The sequence below is a fragment of the Taeniopygia guttata genome, chromosome 2, assembly GCF_048771995.1.
Source record: "Taeniopygia guttata chromosome 2, bTaeGut7.mat, whole genome shotgun sequence".
Taxonomy (NCBI): Eukaryota; Metazoa; Chordata; class Aves; order Passeriformes; family Estrildidae; genus Taeniopygia; species Taeniopygia guttata.
Window position 1 is genome coordinate 137,721,913 of NC_133026.1, and position 18,021 is coordinate 137,739,933.

General features: G+C 42.9%; 1 protein-coding gene across 1 annotated transcript in view; it reads left to right on the plus strand.

Annotated features, from left to right (window-relative positions):
• The window catches only part of MED30 (mediator complex subunit 30), a 42,051-nt gene extending 24,392 nt beyond the window's left edge, over positions 1-17,659 (plus strand). Inside the window, exons 5-6 of the transcript XR_012053829.1 lie at positions 17,108-17,238; positions 17,331-17,659. The gene's annotated coding sequence lies outside the window, so the exon portion shown is untranslated. The remainder of the gene's footprint in view (positions 1-17,107; positions 17,239-17,330) is intronic.
• The last annotated feature ends 362 nt before the right edge of the window (positions 17,660-18,021 follow it).

Here is an 18,021-nt window from a genome sequence, read left to right on the forward strand (position 1 = left end):
AAATATGTGAATAACTGTCTCAGTGCATGCAGGTTTCCATTTCCACCTCCAAGACAATTTGCATTTGAAGTCTGGGTTCAGGATTTTGAGAGGCAGGAATTATCTGCAGTGTGCAAATGTGAATGTGGAGTGCAACTGCCCAGAAGATTAGTGATACATCATCTCCAGGGTTTTTGTCAAGGTCTTATATTTTAGCAGTGTCAGCCTTCCCAGTCTGTTGCAAGCACAATTTACACCCCTTCTGTCTCCAAAGAGGAAAGGAAAGGCGACAGAGATGTCCCCAGAGGAGTGACTAATTTTTACCCTTCAGGAGTGTTCAAGGATAGCCACCCCTAGTAATCATTAAATAGTTGTTTTTAAAACAGGAAGAGGGGGGAGAATCAGTTAATGCCATTTCCCAAGTGTTCAGCAGTGCACATCATTGTCTATTCTGCTTCTTGCAGTCATTAGCAGAAAAAAATTAGGTCTAGCAATGAATGGTCAGTATGATGCTGTGAGCGACACAGAGTTCAATTTGAAATTTAAAATAGACTCTGTTGTCTGCCTGTATCAGCTATTAACTTTAGTGTCATTGTCACAAAGCCATCAATCTATGTCTATCCCAAACCCATTTTCTGTATAGAGTCAGCCCATCTTCCTTATTTCCTACACATGCAGATTTTAAATCATCTTGTAAACCTTGTACTGCACCAGAGGTTGAAGGCTGAAAGACTTGGCAGGTTGGGGTTTTTTTAATTCCCCTGCTTCCCCCCAGTATACATTCAGTATCCACCAACAGATGACAGATTGCAGTTACTCTTTGAACTGGATCATGCCAGAAATAGGAAAACAGAAAAAAAACCCACCCCTAAAGCTGATATGAAATGGATGAAAGCTTGGTTCCACTGAAGCTAATGGCAAATGCAGTAGAATGTAATTTCCAAGTAATTGCTATAAAAATTGTTTCAGAGAAACAGTGCACAAAGTAGCCTTTGTAGGCTGGATCTTGTACCTTCTAGAGACAATCTCTGCTTGTGTAGCACCAAAGCAGCAGAACACATCAGAAATGCCTCAGTTAGTTGTCATCTAGTTTAATGTGGGGAAGTTTGTTACTGGAACATTTTAAGCATTTAATTGAGAGAGTCTCCTGTTCTGTGCTTCTCTTGTGTGTCTAACGATGTCTAAGGACATTGACTTTTAAGGCACATAAATTTCCTCAAAATTTCCAGAAGGCACAGCTTTAGGAACATACATTTTATTCTTAAGGATAGCTGTAATAGGAAGAATTGCTTGACTAGAGAGCCTATTCCGATATTCATTTTATTCTATCAACATTAATTCTTTAAGCAAGGGTCTTGTTTAAATATCTACAGAGACATTTCTGCCTCTTGAGTCCATGACAGAATGTTGCTTCATTAGCCTACATCTCTCTGGAACAACTATGAAGGGACCAATTTGTAAAATACAATAACTGTGGTGTTGTGTTGCATTGGTACATAACGCAGCAAGTAATGAAACCTGGCTAATTCTGGCCATTTATGTGTGCAATTACTTTGTTTTTTAAGTGTTGGACACTGAGTACTTCAAAAGTTGTACCTCTGCTTTGAGTGCCTTGTCCAACAATGACACTAATACTTGTTGCAAATCTTGTGTTCAAATCCCATTTCAACCTGTAGATGTCTACGTTACTGCAACCCTGAAGCCTAGGTTTTGCTTACAGGAACTCACAAGCTCGTTGAGCCTTGATGTAACTGAGCTGCTGTGATCCCTAGATAGGATCTAAGTGTTGGCAAAAGTCCCGTACTGACCCTTTCATCACCTCTCGCTCTTGGGAACTGGCACCAGTAGGCATTTTGTCAGTGAGGCACAGGAGACTGCACAATGAGATGCAACACCCGTGCCACTGGCAATTAAAGCACTTCCTTGAAGGATCCAAACTCAGGTCTTCGATCTTTGGGAGCACATCAGGCTCAGACTAAGGTGAAGAGGGGTGCAGCAGAGTGAGTCCTGCCTGAAAGGAGCCAGGAGTCAGGAGCTTGGTGTCTGGAAGGTGTTCTTTCATATGCAAGTCTCTTTTTGCATACATGGAAGCCTCACTGCAGAGAGAGAAGGCAAACATATTTCATGAAAACAGAGATGACACAGACTACGTGCATAATTTATATTTGTTGGAAAATACAGTTTCTGAGTGCAAATCAAACAGCTGATGCAGAAAAGGGAAAAGTAGAAAATACTGCTGTGTTGGGGTTTTGTGGCAGAGTTTCAGTAGTGGATGGCTACAGGGGTGGCTTCTGTGAGAAGCTGCTGAAAGCTTCCCTCATTTCTGACAGAGCCAGCACCTGCTGGCTCCAGGACAGACCTGCTGCTGGGCAAGGCTGAGACCATCAGCCTGTGGTAGCACCTCTGGGATAATGTATTTAAGAAAGAGAAAAAACTGCTTGGTGAATGAGAATATGTGAGAGAAACCCTGCAGTCCCCAAGGTCAGTGAGGAAGGAGGGGCAGCAGAGATTTCGTTGCAGCCTGTGGAGCAGAACATGGTGGTGCAGCTGTGCCCCTGCAGCCCATGGGGGTCCATGGTGGAGCAAAGATCCACCTGCAGCCCCTGGAGAACCCCATGCCTGGACCAGGTGGGTGCCCAAAAGAGACTGTGACTCCATGGGAAGCCTGTGCTGGAGCAGGCTCCTGCAGGGACCTGCAGACCCCTGAAGAGAGAAGCCCAGGCTGGAGCAGGTTTCTTTGTAACCCTGCCAGAGACTCCCATTGGAGTGGTCTGTTCCTGATGGACTGCATCCTATGAAGGGGCCTGTGCTGGAGCAGGGGAAGGAATGTGAGGAGCCCTCCCAACGAGGATGAAGAAGTAGCCAAGACAAGGTGCAACGAACTGACCACAGCCCCCATTCCTTGTCCCCCTGTACTGCTCGGGGGAAGACTGAGAGAACCTAGACGTAAATAGTGCCTGGGAGGAAGAGAGGAGTGGGGGAAAAGAGATTTAAGATTTTTTTAATCATTATTTTACTCTGATTTTTATTGGTAACAAAATATACTAATTTTCCCAAGTTGAATCTGTTTTGCCCATGACAAGAACTGGTGAGTAACCTCTCCCCATCCATATCTCAACCCATGGGCCTTTTGTTATATATTCTCTCCCCTGCCCAGCTGAGGAGTGATAGTGTGGCTTTGGTGGGTACCTGGAATCCAGGCAGGGTCAACCCAAAATTTCAGAAACAGAACAAGCAAGTGCTCCCTTTAGCCACAGTAGCTAAGGCCAAAGGAAAAAGAGAGATATTATTTGCATAAATCCAATTCTGCTTCTATGATGCCTGTGAATTTGCAGTTATTGGCTTAAGTGTGAGATATGGTTGCAATAATTTCTCACCAGATCTTTGCCAAATTGCCAGGTAATACTGCATTATAGAAAATATACAACCTATTCTATTTTTTATGCTCTCTTCACACACTTCTAAATATGCAGAGAAGGAGAAAAAAGTGTCCTGGGTGTATCCTCAGCCAGTCAGTTAAGGATAGAGGAGTTCTCAGGAAAACCTGATCTTCACTTTGAGTCTTTTTGTACCTTGGAAGGGACTTTGTTTTTAAAAATGTAACCAGACTCCATTTGTAGAACAAGAAGGAAACTAGGACTTTATTCCAGGCCTCTTAGTTTTATCAGTCATTGATGTCTAGAAGTAGGTGGATGCTGTACAGGGTTTGAAAAATGCTCCTGCCACCGGGGGCTTTTAACCAATAAATTGTAAATACATGCCTGATGTTCATTAGTGGCCAGAGTGTGATTGTTTTGGCAATATTTAACCTTGTCTGAATATCATAATGGATAGGAAGGGCTGGAGGAGCACATGTCCACAGAGGAAGATGTGCTTTGAGAAAGGATGTATGAAAACAGAAGTGCATTCCTTTCTAAACTGCATACAAGAAGAATTCCATTTTTGAGGATGGCCTGGAGCATGTAGGAGACGATAAAGGCATCACCAAGGTGTGATGTACTGGCTGAGTGGAAATGAGGGCAGGAAATACTGCAGTGGGTGCTATAAGTCAGGGCAGTGTTCTGGGGATCCTTGAAGGGAAGCACAGGTAGCTGAAATTTAATGCAGGAGGCCAAAGGAAGATGATAGAAGAATTCAGAGGTGCTGCTGTTGAGGCAGATGATTTACTGAGACATTTGAAATAGGTTGCAAAGGAAAAAGGTGAAAATGAAGAGAAGGTTCAAGCAGTCTTGAGGAGAAATGGTCAAGGCATGACCACAATTTTTGTCATGGCTGACAAGAGTGAGGCTTAGAGAAGTTGCTCATGGTGAAATGATGTCATTTGGCAAATGTCTGGCTCTTGTTTCAGACTGGGAGAGATGACTCTCAGGAGATCTAATTAATGTGCAGGACTCCTTGTAGGAAGTTGCTATGTGTTGCTATGCCCAGAATTTTCTCAGGAAATTGAGAGCAAAATAAAAGACAATCATGATTTCCTCACTCCACAAAGAAATTCTGCAAGGGTTGTAATCTGTGCCTGCTGTCCAGGAGATGAATATTCAAGTGTGTTTTCTCCTTCTGAATAGAAAACTCTAGAAAGATCAAGTACTTAATTCTTGGGCCTCCAGAAGGTTCATTATGAAACATGTTTGAATATAGCTCAGTAAGTGTTTATGAAGAGACAAAGTATAAATTCTATCTTGATTTCATATTGACTTGTTATAGACAAGCAACTGTTCTGAAAATGTTTTCACATATTCATTCATCTCCCTTTAGAGAATGCAGTGTGCCAGTTTCTGAGAGAGAACAGAACTACCATGTATTATTTTTAGATACAAGCAATTTGTGTTTAATGTTATTCTGCCAGAACAGGGTACTAAACCCCCAGTTTCAAAACCATTATTGGATAGCAATAAAATTTAGCGTGAAGGAAGGAGGAGAAATTTTCACCTAACTCAAATAATCTGACATGTACGTCCAGCCTACAGGTAAGACTGAAGCTGGAGTAGCTCAACAAGTGAAGATGAAGAATATTAATGCACTGTCTATGTGTGGATGCAAGGAGCATGGAAAATAAGCAACAGTCTCTAGGAGAGAACAAAACAATTAAGTTTATGAGCTAGTGAGCATAGCTGAGGCAAGGTGGTCTGATTCCTGCCAATGCTTTGAATGCCAATAGAGAGACAGTCTGCACAGATGGGCAGAGACATGGTGGTAGGATGCAGCTGTTTTCTCACTGGTGGGGTGGATGCAATGGGCTCAGATGATATTCTGTTTTCTCAAAGAAACTTTAACTTGGTCATTCAGAAGAAATAATCACCATGATGGATTCATTGCAGGGTTTTTTTGTTCATGAGCTCTTGGAAGTCCATAGAGTCCTAAACAAACTGGATGTTTGTTATAAAAAACAGTTCAACCCGTTTTAGTTAAATTAGCACTCACAGTTAAGTAGTGTAGCAGAGCTGCAAAACACTGGATGCTCTATTTAAATGTGGGATATATTCTTATGAAGCTTCCAAATTGCAATTATTAGTACTGGCCTTGGGACCGGCCACCCACTTCTTCTTCCCACTTTGATGTCAGCTGCTGAAGGGAAGAATGTAAATAGAAGCTGGACTGTGAACACAAACACTTACTGAGGTCTTTGGTCCCAGTATTGTAGCCCTGATTCACAGTTTTAGGTTTAAAGCTCAAACACATAGGAAAGAGCTCTCCTATGAAATATGTAACCATAAAAGAGACATTTTAGCCACATCCAGGTGTAGGTAGTTTGACCATTAGGTGTTTTGTGTGTCTCTTTTGCACATGGAGTATTTGTACTGAAATCCCATGTCCATTGTTTGAACTGCAATGCTTAGAACCAGCTGGCACTTGGTGAAGTCAGACCCAGCTTTCTGGTGGAGCTGGGAGCCACAACTGACCCAAACTGGCCAAAGGGATATTCCATACTGTATAGTGATTGATGTGCTCTGGAATAAAAATGGGTAGGGGAAGTGAACAATGGAGTTTTGGCTTCCAAGGTGGTCATTGCTCAGATGGTCTGCCTGTGGGACAGGGTGAGTAATCCCACTTGGTTCTTTTTCTCTTTCCCTAACCTATTAAATTATCTTTATCTCAACTCATGAGTTTTCTCATTTTTGTTCCACTTGTTCTCTCCCAGTGGAATCTGAATGCTCAAGGAAAAAGGTGGTCTTGTGAACATATCAATGTGAATACAGCATCATGGGACATTGTGCCAGTCACAAGGCTAGAGCTGAAGCAATTTCTGAGGCACTTCAATAATAGCACCTTCAGCCTCATTTAGCACCTGCTTTTCTGCTCCAGTAGGGATAAGATGTCTCAGGAGACTGTGTGAATTATGGATTAAGAGGTGAGGTACCCAGGATGCTTCATACTGCTAGGAGCTGTGGCCCTCAGGTCTCTTTCAAGTTCTCTCCCACAAATATATGTGCACTACTAAATAACTGTCAAAGGATAGTTCATTCAGAGACGCTTTTCCACAGGCATTATGGACAAGATTCCCCAAGTTTAGATCTGTCCACCATCCATTAGTTACCACTATCCCACAAAATCTTGAAGCTTCCCTTCTCCTCCTAAACCCAAAACATCACTGTAGGAAACAGTCTCACATCAGTTCAAACACTTTAGGAGGAAAATCACCAAAAATTATTCTGTATTAAGTCCTGCATGGAGACCCTGCTAGAGACTGAGGCTGTATGTTAGATGTATGGATTTCCAGTTGCCTTCAAACAACCCCTGAGTTTTGGGCTGCAGTCCGCACCATACCACGGGCCAAGCTGTGTGTGTATAGCTTGTTGCAAATGCCTGTAGGCAGGGAGGCACAGCCTAAGCCTTGTTTAAAACATGGTAGGGAAAGACAGGCATCTGCTGCAGAATACCTGCAAGGAGAGGGCACATGCCTCCAAAAGGGCAGTTGCTGCAGTGGAAAGTCCTGGTCTGAATGAAAGAGTGATGGAAATTAAAACATTAATCCTGTCACCTATTCTGATTAGTATCCTGACTTCCTAGTCTCCTTTCCTCCTTGAGATTTTATTTCATAACTGGTCGCTGTGGGGAAAACATGATGTGAGACCACCACATTTCATGGTGGCTGGATAGTACACTAAAATATAAAGAGGAAAATTTCTGGGCTGGCAGAGACAAGCATAAAAGAGCTCACAGGTTATTTATCCAGGAGTGAGCTTAGTGAGCTTTTCCAAAGGAATCTGCAGCCAGCCTCTGTCTCCAGGCATGGCCCTGGCCTTGTGGGGAGCAGTGCTGCTTGCAGGTGGCTGGGATCTTCATAGCCAGGGCGTGACTGCCATCCCTACCCAGCACTTCTTGTGACACACGGGTACAACCCAGAGCTGAGAAAAAGAAGCCACACTTGCACCTGGTGCTTCAGATTCTTGCAACATATTCCAGTTTCCACTCTGGTGGGGCTTGCTGCTCCCCCATGCAGCTGCTTTCTACTGTCTCTCCATCACCCCAAAAGCAGATGTCTCTGTTCCTCTCCCAGAAGCCCTGCACCTGCTGAGCCTCCCTTCTAGACTTTTTCAGTTTAGATTAAATGTTTTTGAGTAGTAGATGCTTCCTTTGCCTGGATCAGCTAGAAGATGGAGAATTTTTGTTTGACTAAGCTACCCCTTAATCCTTTAACAGGAAGCCTTTATCCAGCAGAACCAGGGAGTGAAATACACAGGACAAAGGCTTGTTAGCAGAAAATATTGCACAGTTGTGTTTTCTTTGGGAGTTTGGCAGCAGACTGCCACACTTTATAGCCATGCATGTATCGAAGGAAGCCTTGCCATGGGGCTGGATGCAGCCTGCTGGGAACAGGGGAGGGAGAGGGTCTGGAGATGGGTCTGTGATGAGATTGCAAACTGCAACCGCCCTGCATGTATCATTAAATCCACACTTCTAGAAATAAAAACAGTGTGGGACTGTCAACACCAAATATGTCAGTCACAGGTAGAAATTGCCTGGCGTCCTGCAATTCTTATTTGCATGAAGTCAAAAATAGTAGGAGGAAATCTGCCCGCAGCAGGCTTTCAATTTACGTCAGTCTGCCAAACTCTTCAGCAAAAGCAAGCCACTGTGTGAACACTTAGTCATCACCTTCATTTAACATCCAGTGGGTGTAATGTTTGGCAGCCTAGCCCTCTGAAGAGACAGCCCTGGCATCTCATTTTAGCACATTATCCCATCATATTGTGTACTGCACTATTCTGGTGTAAGGAAAGAAAGGAAAACATATAGCTTGAGCACAAGGGCCACACAATTAAAGCTGGCTTCTCTGGGGCAAGTAGAATGCCTGTGATTAAAAAATGGAGGTGGGAGATACAGTGGGTAAAGTGAGGTGAGAGCTGGGATTGCCTGAGTGGACTGAGGGTTGGAAACCAGCACCATCTACAGCTGAGGAACCTCTTTCCAAACCTGCCTCTGGAGAGGAGCAAAAAAGACTGTGCATATGACCTAATCTAGTGTAAGGTTTCTGTGCCCATGGAAGGGAGGTTGGATCTAGATGATATTTTATGTCCTTTCATCCTAAACCATTCTGTGAATCTACAAATCTGAGTCTATGAAACTATGAATCTGTGGAATGAGAGTGGCATTGCTCTGCTGCACTCAGCACAACTTGGAAACTTATTCTCAATTCTTGCTTGTTTTGGTGCTCTGCATCCTTTTCTGTCCTCTCCTCTGTGGTGCTCAGGTGATTGGTGCTCCAGCTACAAGGAGCCTGACTGGGCCTTGGACTTTGCCAGTCCTTCCAGGGACATTGGCTCACAAGAGTCTGACTTGTGGAGAATGGAGGTTGCCTCGTGCCTGAGCTGGGGCATCTTTAGTGAACTTAGGGTCTCAGGGTGGACTTAGATATTTTTTAGACACCAAAACTCATTCCAAATCTGACTCCACTGGAAAGCAAAGATTTGCAAGGATACCTAGGTAGATGCATGATGCCAAGTTCAAGTTTAGAAAGCACCAAAGTGCACCAAAGCAGTATTTACTAAATCTTGGTCAGGTCTTTTTCAACAAACCCTATGATGTTATCTGCAAGTACTAAATATCTATTTTAGTCCTTAGGTGCTTAATATCTGTGTAATCAAAAAGCCAAGGCCCAGATGGATCCTCAAGGGCAACAAGTTTTCAGAGATATTCATGTAGCTGGCAATTAAGATCCAGACTCCTGTGATTACAAGTGAGCCTTCAAAACAACTGAAACACCTACTTTTTAGATCTCCCTGGTGTGGAACCCAGAGTAAGAGTGGTCATACAGAAATTGCAGGTGTCCAACACATTAAACATAAACAGAGGCGTGGTGTCACAAAGGCCAGCCAGCATCGAAGCTTGCAGAGGCAGGGAACCACATGTAAACTGCCTCCTTGGGGAGGCCCTGACCATTCCTGCTCCCAGGTTGTGGCTAGATGTTCTTGGGCAGCCTAAGAAATGTTCAAGGCCAGGTTGGATGGGGCTCTGAGCAACTTGATCTAGTGATGATGTCCCTGCCCATGGCAGAGGGGCTGGAGTTAGATGATCTTTGAGGTCCCTTGGAGTTAGATGATCTTTGAGGTCCCTTCCAAGCCAAACCACTCTGTGATGCAGAGGTGGCACAAGGCCAAAAGGTTTCCAAAAAAGAAAAGCACCTATGACTGAATTAGTTTCCCTTGATGTGCCCTGGCTCTCCATAGCTGCTCAGCACAGGGAGTCCTGGGCTGTCTATACAGCCCTTGCAGGGAGCAGTAGTGATGGAAGAGGCCTTTAATCTGCCTTCATCAGGTGCCCTGTCTGCCAGGCTGGGGCATGGTGGGTTTGCTGTTGCATCCTCATCCTGGCCCCAGGAACATTAATTTTTGTTTCGTGCATGCAGCTGCTTTCTCTCTATTTCTCTCAGCCTCAGACACCTCCCTGCTTTGCTGACCAGCCACTGTCTTAGACATTTATGTGTCTCTGGGCACTGGAGGAACCTGAACACCACGGAGTATGAGGCAGAAGGTCCTGTGAGAGCGTCAGTGTTGTGTGCTCAGCTGAGTGACATCAAAATCCCTCCTTGCATGTTGTACCCTTTAAAATGTTATCCTTAGGAAAACTGGACAAAGCTAATGTAGTGCTTTTGAGACCTGGTAACAGGCCCTGATGACATGAGCATCCTTGAAATTCTACTTGAGCTGGGGATGAGGAGGTGGATATTTTTATTTACTGGCAGCCTGTGACCTGATCCTGCGAAAGAATGTTCGCTAATAGGCCTGATATGAGTGGGATTACTGTCATTGCTCAGTAAAGAGTGAGCCCACCAGCAGAATAAACATTGGCAGGATCAAGCAGCAGATGAGTCATCTTTTCCAAACACAAAAAGACAGAGGGCCAGTAAATAAACATGTTAGTTAAATTAACTATCACACACAAACTCCATGTTTATGTAAAACTACCTCGGGTGGGGGATAGCCAGCACTGCATACTAAAATACTGCTCAGGCTGTGTCCTAAGACAAGTGTCTCCAGCTAACACATCCCTGTGCAAAGGATGCCACTGCTGCAACTCTCCCTGGCCAGGGGAATGCTCATCCTCATCCAAACCGTGTGCCAGATGAGCACCGGCAGATAAACTAATTGAGTCCAGCAAGACAAACATCTGCAGGGTTAACTTCTGGTGTCCTTTGCTTCCTCTATGACCTGTTTGAAATCCTGGGGTCGTACTGAGTAGATTAGTATCTCTGGTATCTCTGTATCAGTATCTCTGGTGTAAACATAACACTACTATATTTTCCCATGGGCATTCAAATAACTTTAAAGAATCAGTATAAAAACATAGCCATTAAATTAAAAAATATATATATTTAAGCTGATAACTATTCCCTGAGGCTTTAAAACCATCTTTTTTTTTTTTTTTTTTTAATTAAAATTAGGTAGGTAAACATCTCCTGAGTAAACAGATCCTACCAGTGCAAGGATAAAGCACAGCAAGGCAGGATGCTTTGGCAATGCACGAACTCTTCTTTGTAGTAGTCTTTTTGGTGGGTTTTTTGTGGACCTCTTCCAGTGACCAAACAGGAAACCTCTGACAGGATCATGCATGTTCAGTTATACCTCACCAATGCCAAAGTTTCACCAGCTTTTACATTTTTCTTGTTAAATTTTATGTTACTGCTCCTCACAGGATGTATCACTGGCATCTTTTAAGTAAAGATCTGATCACATCAGCAGTGTCTTTAAAGGTGGGTTGGGTGCCCACCAGAGCAGTGGGTGCACTCCCAGGTACTACAGCCTGGTTACTGCTCTGGGTGTCCTGGGCCTGTTCTCTAGCCTTATGAGGTCTCTTCCTCCAGCAGGAAGCTGGTGTGCTTATTTCCAAGAGCTTCTGATTTAGGATCATCCTCAGCAGCAGCAAGGACCTGTTTTTCAGCAAGGCTGAGGAAGCAAATGTGTTCAGTGCACCTATTTTCTGTGAAAGTCAGACACATGTAGGGATATACATAGATGTGTCCACCACTAGGGAAAACAGAGCTGTTTGGGGAGCTTGGATGAATATGCAATCACTGTGTATGATTTTTGCTTTTCAAATGAGAGCTATGTGGTTTGCATGGAATTTTGTAGCCTAACGTGTCAACTTCCAAACCCTAATGGAGCAATTTTTTGCGGTCCTTTTACCTTGAAGTAGTGGGTTATCCACAAATACAATTTTTTCCCATTGTATTTCATTCTTAGAAGAAAAGTGCAGCTGATAATGATGCTTGTTGAGATTCTTTCAGCTTTAGAATTATTTCAACAGCATTTTAAATGAATTATGAGACCAATTTTGGCTGTACTGTCAGCCATTGGTCCCATTTTCATGGCAATTTTGACATTATCTCTATCTTCTTCAAAGCTCTGCATGGGCTGGGTGCCATGTGGTTTGATGGTGAGCTTTCCCATTGAAATCCATACAAGTCTAGCACACAGGCAATTTCACAGCATGGAAATGATATCTCCAAAAATGTGCAGTGTTGATATCTTTTCCTTGGGCATGGGGCCCACTTACTGCCTTCTGAGGTGAAAAACACTCCAGTTGCAGCAGTGGCTTTGTGCAACTTATATAAAGAGTTGGAGTCTCAGCTGCTGCAAACGTGTAGCTCCTCCGATTTCTATTTCCACCTGATAAAATTACAGCTCATTTGTTTGCTTGTTGGTTTCATTTAAGGTTTGAATTGTGCTGATGAGCCTTACAAGATCCATTTCCTTCTGTATCTTCAGTTGGCATATCAGTGCTGAGCTGGGTTGAGCTGTGATGCAGAACTCTTCCTGCTTAAACAGCTGTTGGGTGAAATCCTGACTGGCAAGGCGAGGAGGCTGATGGCCTTTGGTGGGGCTCTGATCTGGCACCTGGTCATGTGTCCCTCAGACCTCTTACCTGTGCCACAGGAGAACTGACAAGATAACGAATGTTTTGGTCTGGGAATAAAACTACAATAGAAACACAGCACAATCATGGCTCTGAATTCTTCCTGATCATTTAGTAGGACAAAGCATACCAGAGGAAAGCAATTGAAAAATGTTCTTATTTTGTAAGGCCACTTCATACCTGTATAGTTTTCTTCTCCACATGGTTTGATTTCAGCAGTTTAAGGGCACAGCATGCAAAGCAGTGGAGAATCAGACTGTGTCATTTTAATATGGAGTCTTAGCTGCATTTCATTTCAGTAATATTTCACAGGAGGCTTCTATGACTGACAGGCACCATATGAATAAAATATATGATCATTTTAAAAGCATAACCTGTAGGTTGCTCTCTTGTACTGAGTACAACATTTGCTACTAACATTCCTCCTCAGCCACCAATAAAATGAATCAACAAAGCTGCTGGACATGGTAGTTTTAACACCAGTCTATAAACTAAACATGCAAAAGAAGTGCATAAAATATAGGGTAGGGTACATTTATACACACGCATACATGTATATGTGTCGGTCACTCACTGTCACATATTCGCATGGTACAAAATATCAATTCCTTCCTTTTCAATCATATACTTTTAACAAATGTAAAAATAAATCACCAGTAAAAATAAACAACTCAGCTGCCTACACACTGGACTGTGGTATGCCTTGCTTGTCAGTAGGTGTCATGCAACACCACAGTTTTTAAACACCTGGCTTGCACAAAAATATATCCGTTAAAGAGGATATTCACCTCCAAATGGCTTTTGTTTGTTTTATTTTTAAGTCACAAATACTCTTATCTGGGTGATGAACAAGTGTAATGTGAGCATCCACTAATGAGGGACTGCATCTAATTCCTGTCTCTTTGGATATGTGGTTGGTGGCATTTGGGAAGGCAGCAGCAGCCAGCCCAGCAATGAGCTGGGTAGAGAGGCTAGCAGAGAAGAGAGCCCTTGCTAGAGACACTAAACACAGAGGCACCAAGTTAATACCTGCTCACCTCTACATTACCTTTTCTCTCCCCTTTTCTCCCTGTGCTTCAGTAATCCAATAAAAGCTCTTTGTTTCTGTCATAGCTGCAAACACAACTCAGTAATGTCATCATACAGATCAGCCAGCTCAATTTTTCTCTAATCCATTCAATAAAATGGCCATGCTGTGCTCCCTGCTCCAATTTAAAACTGAGGATGATAGCCTGAAAGAAGTAAATCCCAGAGAGCTGCTGATCAGACCTTAGGGTATCATTTTGTTTGGTTGCTGTTTTCACAGCTTGGTCATACACACACTGAACCTGCAAATATAGCAATGAAGCTAAACTAAGTGGGAAGCAAAACCAAAGCTGAATTTTACAGAATTTAGGCTGACTGGGGTCCTCAAAGAGCCCATCAGATGCTCCAGCTGTGAGTTGAGTGAGTGCCTGGGTGCTCAGGAGGAAGGAATAGGATTCAGTCACATGCTTGGTGTCACACATGTGAGTGATTTGGCAGACCACAGGGATTTATGGTTCTGTGCCCTAAAATCTAGATCAATACACAGCCCTGAGGGGTTCAAACTGCCCTGAGACAGGACATTATATATAGCAGCTGCCATCAGCAGGCATTTCCATCCCAGCTCCCTCTGGCTAATTCCTGGTAACACTTTGAATGTCTATTGATCAGGCAGAATTTTTTCTATTTTTCTAATTTTTTGCAATTGAAATCTCATTTGATTTGTTGGCATGAAGATATCACCAGTTTTTAATACAAAGAGAATGATTTTTTTTTTTCAACATCTATATAGCAGAAAATTGTTGCAACTCTTTTTTTTTTTAACAGCTCTAATGCCAAAACAGCTGGGGGAAGCAATTCTGAATTTGTCAGACAGATAGATAGCCCTCATTGCAGAGAAGTGTTTTGGAGTGTTCCGGTTAAAATTGGTTTTCATTTGCCAGAGTTAAGAGCTGTTGAGAATTGCACATGCAGTAAATATTTTAACACTGATAATGCTGAGCTGGGAGCTGGCAGCAGCTCGCTGTGCTGCTGCTGTGGCTGCGGTCTGGCCAAGTTTGCTGAGGCATGGGATGTTGGAGGCCCCCGGGGGTTGTAAGCCGAAGGAGCCAGGTGCAGAGATCCAGAAGTGAGCCAGAGCCAAAAAATACCCAAGTCCCCCACAGCACCTGACTTCTCAGACCCCTTCTAAATCCAGCCCTAGGACAGGGTGGATTTTTTCTCCCACACGAAGTCAGGCTCCCCAGGGGAGATGCTATGCTGGTGTTGGCGGTCAGGTAGCAAAGTACTCTGACAGCATATTGATTTTGCACAATATAAGATACTTCAAGGAAAGAGAGAGATTTACTGTGGCTGATGGACAGAAAGGCAGGTAGCTGTGTAATCAGAGAAAATGGAGTCTACTAGCAGCATCTTATTTATGGTTGTTTATTGTGAAAACACAGAGCACCAAGAAGGACTGTTATTTTCTCTTTAAAAGCCCTTGGAACAGTTTCCCAACACCACATGCAGTATTGCAGTTAGTGAGCTATTGGACTAAGTAACTTGGACCAATGTTTTGTTAACAGATATATATTGCTAACAGCAGAACTATTGATCTGTTGCTTGATGTGGGGCCAAATCTTGGTTCTAATCAGAACCTCTGGGGTAGCTATAAACTCTGCAATGCCATGGCTGTGCCCCCTTCCACAGAAATCTTCTAATCTTCAATTCATGTTATTCTTTCTTCATCCTGTAAACAGACACAGAAAATTGATCTATAGGTCCAACATCTGGGAGTGAGCAGAAAGAAGATTTGGATGGTGATGATGTACTTGTCTGTAAGGTTGTCAATAAAATCTATAGATTGAGAAATAAATATGGATCATCTAAACAGCTACAAAGGAGTAGAGATACAGTGGGGGAGTGGGTGTGAATGAAAGACAAATTCATTCATGAGATGTATTCAAATATATGTCTGCAGATACACAATTTCCATACGTATTACAAGACTGTAAAAAGACAAGGGTAGATATGCATTTTCAGAGATATCCAATTCTTTAAGTAAGGGGAAATACGCAAATCCAGCAAATAGCTCAGAGCAGCAAAACTAATGCAAGCTGGTTTCCCATGGATTTGTGTCCTGGCTTGACAATATAATATATAACAACCTGTGAGCTCCAAATTACTGTTTCCCGTATCTGGGAACCTGACAGGGTTTCCTAGCATCTAAGAAAGGGTTAGGCGAAGCTTGTCTTCAGTGGAGATGACAGCACAGTATTTCCTCCTCTTGGCTGCTGATTTTCATTAAATCTGTTGGGATACAGTGTGACCAAGATTATCAAATATGTTTGAAATTAGTCAAGAAGTTGAAAACTTATTAATAGCACATTCACATCCATACATGCACACACGTGCAGCACGTGCTTGGAGAAGCGTGGGCTCATAGGAAGCCAAGCCTAAATTAATATGTAAAAAGCTCTCTGATCTATAAGCTGTTCATTCCCAGTGTCAAACAAAACAGCAGAATGTATTTTATTAAAATATTTTTCAGTCTGTTCCTAATTTAGATTCTTGTTCCTTCTATAGGAGAAAAAAGAGGTGCCCCTCCTAAGAGCAGAACTAGAGGCAAATGTGGAACCATTTGTAGATTTGAAAGCTGGAGGACAATTACATTCACGTAGTCCCACATCCTCACCAAAGAGTATGTAAACAGGCGAGGTAGTTCCTGCATGCACGACGCACACTTAGTGCCTTAAGCTGAGCAAGACTTCATTAAGACTGTACCTGGAGCCTCATACCCAATTCTCCTGCCATGTGGGAGCAAAGAAGAATTCAACCTGGAATGGAGTAGACCAGGTCTTGTAGGATGTTCTGGAATTTTAACATTTATTTTTTGAGGGGACACTAGAAAAGGTTGACGTTTTTAGCTTATCAGAGTGAAGGTTGGGAGAGAATATGGTCATTATCTGTAAAAATATCAGGGGCAAGTGTGAGCAAGGCAGAAGAACTGTTTAAATTTAGAGAATATTGACAGCCCGAGAGCTCACAGTTTTAAGTCAATCTTCTAAAATTAGAGCAGGAGTTGAAAGAAGCTACCTAGTGAACAGAGGAGCTAATTCCTAGATCTTCATTTTATCACAAGTGGGAGTAAATGACAAACTCATGTTAAGATCTGGCTTAATGAAAGATTGCCAGGAAAGTATTTGACATAGTGATATATAACTAGAAGAACTTAGACTTTGCCACTCAAGATGTTCTTCATCCTCATGAGGTTCTAAAGGACTTCATTCAGCAGTTCAGAGGCTAGAAATCTGAAGCTGAGCTGTACACTATACTGGAAAAACAATGTGCCAAAGGGTAGGTCTGCCATGCAAAGCTACAATTCAACACTGACAGAGGATTGGGATCTACCCAGGAACAAAGGGGAATTCAGGCCCCTGTCCCTCCACACCACACCAGGTGGCACACAATGCAAGCCTCCAAGGGATGACTGTAGTCCCATCACTGCTCCCACTTAACCTGGCACCGTACCAACTTTATGGGTTTCTTTGCTCATACCCTATTTACCAGGCTTGTAAAATATGTATAGCCTACAATTGGCAGGAAGAGTTTGACTAGAAATATAATTAAGAGAATTTTATACAGCACAGGCGTGGAAACTGTGGAAGGCATCAGCCATAAAGCCAGTGCTGTTGGATATGCATCAATGATTGTCACTAAGCCACCCAACAGCATTCCATGTTGCATGAGTTTGATTTCTTTTTCCCAGATACTGCTGAACAGATTGGTGGGAGTCTGAAGAGAAGAAAACAGAAAGATTTATATTCTGACTTGCACCCTAGATGCTGAGCCTCACCTCTCACCATCTCTCCAGCCTGGGATGATTTCTGCAGATAGGAGGTATAGGAGAAATCCCATTCCTAATGTGGCATATAGGCTGTATTTCAGTCTCTCTTTATGTTTGTCAGTAACATAAATCTCTCTTCTTACAGTGCAGAACATCTCTTGGAGGCAGGAACTCATTGACCACATGCTGCAGCAGTTGGAGAGCCATGCCTACTAATTACTGGCACTCTGCAGCACTTCATCAACATTTGCAGTTGCAAGTAATAATAATGAGCCACAGCATGGGTTAGATCTCACAACCAGTAGCTTCCTTCCTACTTCTTGGGTTTTTACCCTAGTTTTTTCTTTTCACTTTTTGCTTTTGCACCCTGATCCCTGGACCCTTCCTAATCCCTGGACCGTTAACAGTCTCCAGGTTTGACAAAACTTCCAAGTTGGAACAAAGGAAAATAAAGGCATTAACCCTGTCTGGAAATTTGTCTGCAAGAGATTTCCCCTGAGCCACTCTCACATATTTCAAGAAGTATATTTAGGTTAATGTTCCCCAGGGTATGGCAGGCCTGACTGTGACAGCATGGGCTGGTGCTACAGGATAATTTTCCTATGTCGGCTGAGGAGGAAGCCCTTGTGGATTCTAGGCAGAGAAAACTGATTGTATGTCCATCCATTTTTTGTGGTGTTAACTGTCTGCACTCAGACTAAAAAGATTGAGAGAAGTGATGAGGCAATAGATGCACCAGAGAGTCAGGGAAGTGTTCTCAAATGAATAGATATCCAGTGCTTTAAAATACATGTGAATATTAGAAGAACAGAGGTTTTACACAGTTATCTTTTCAT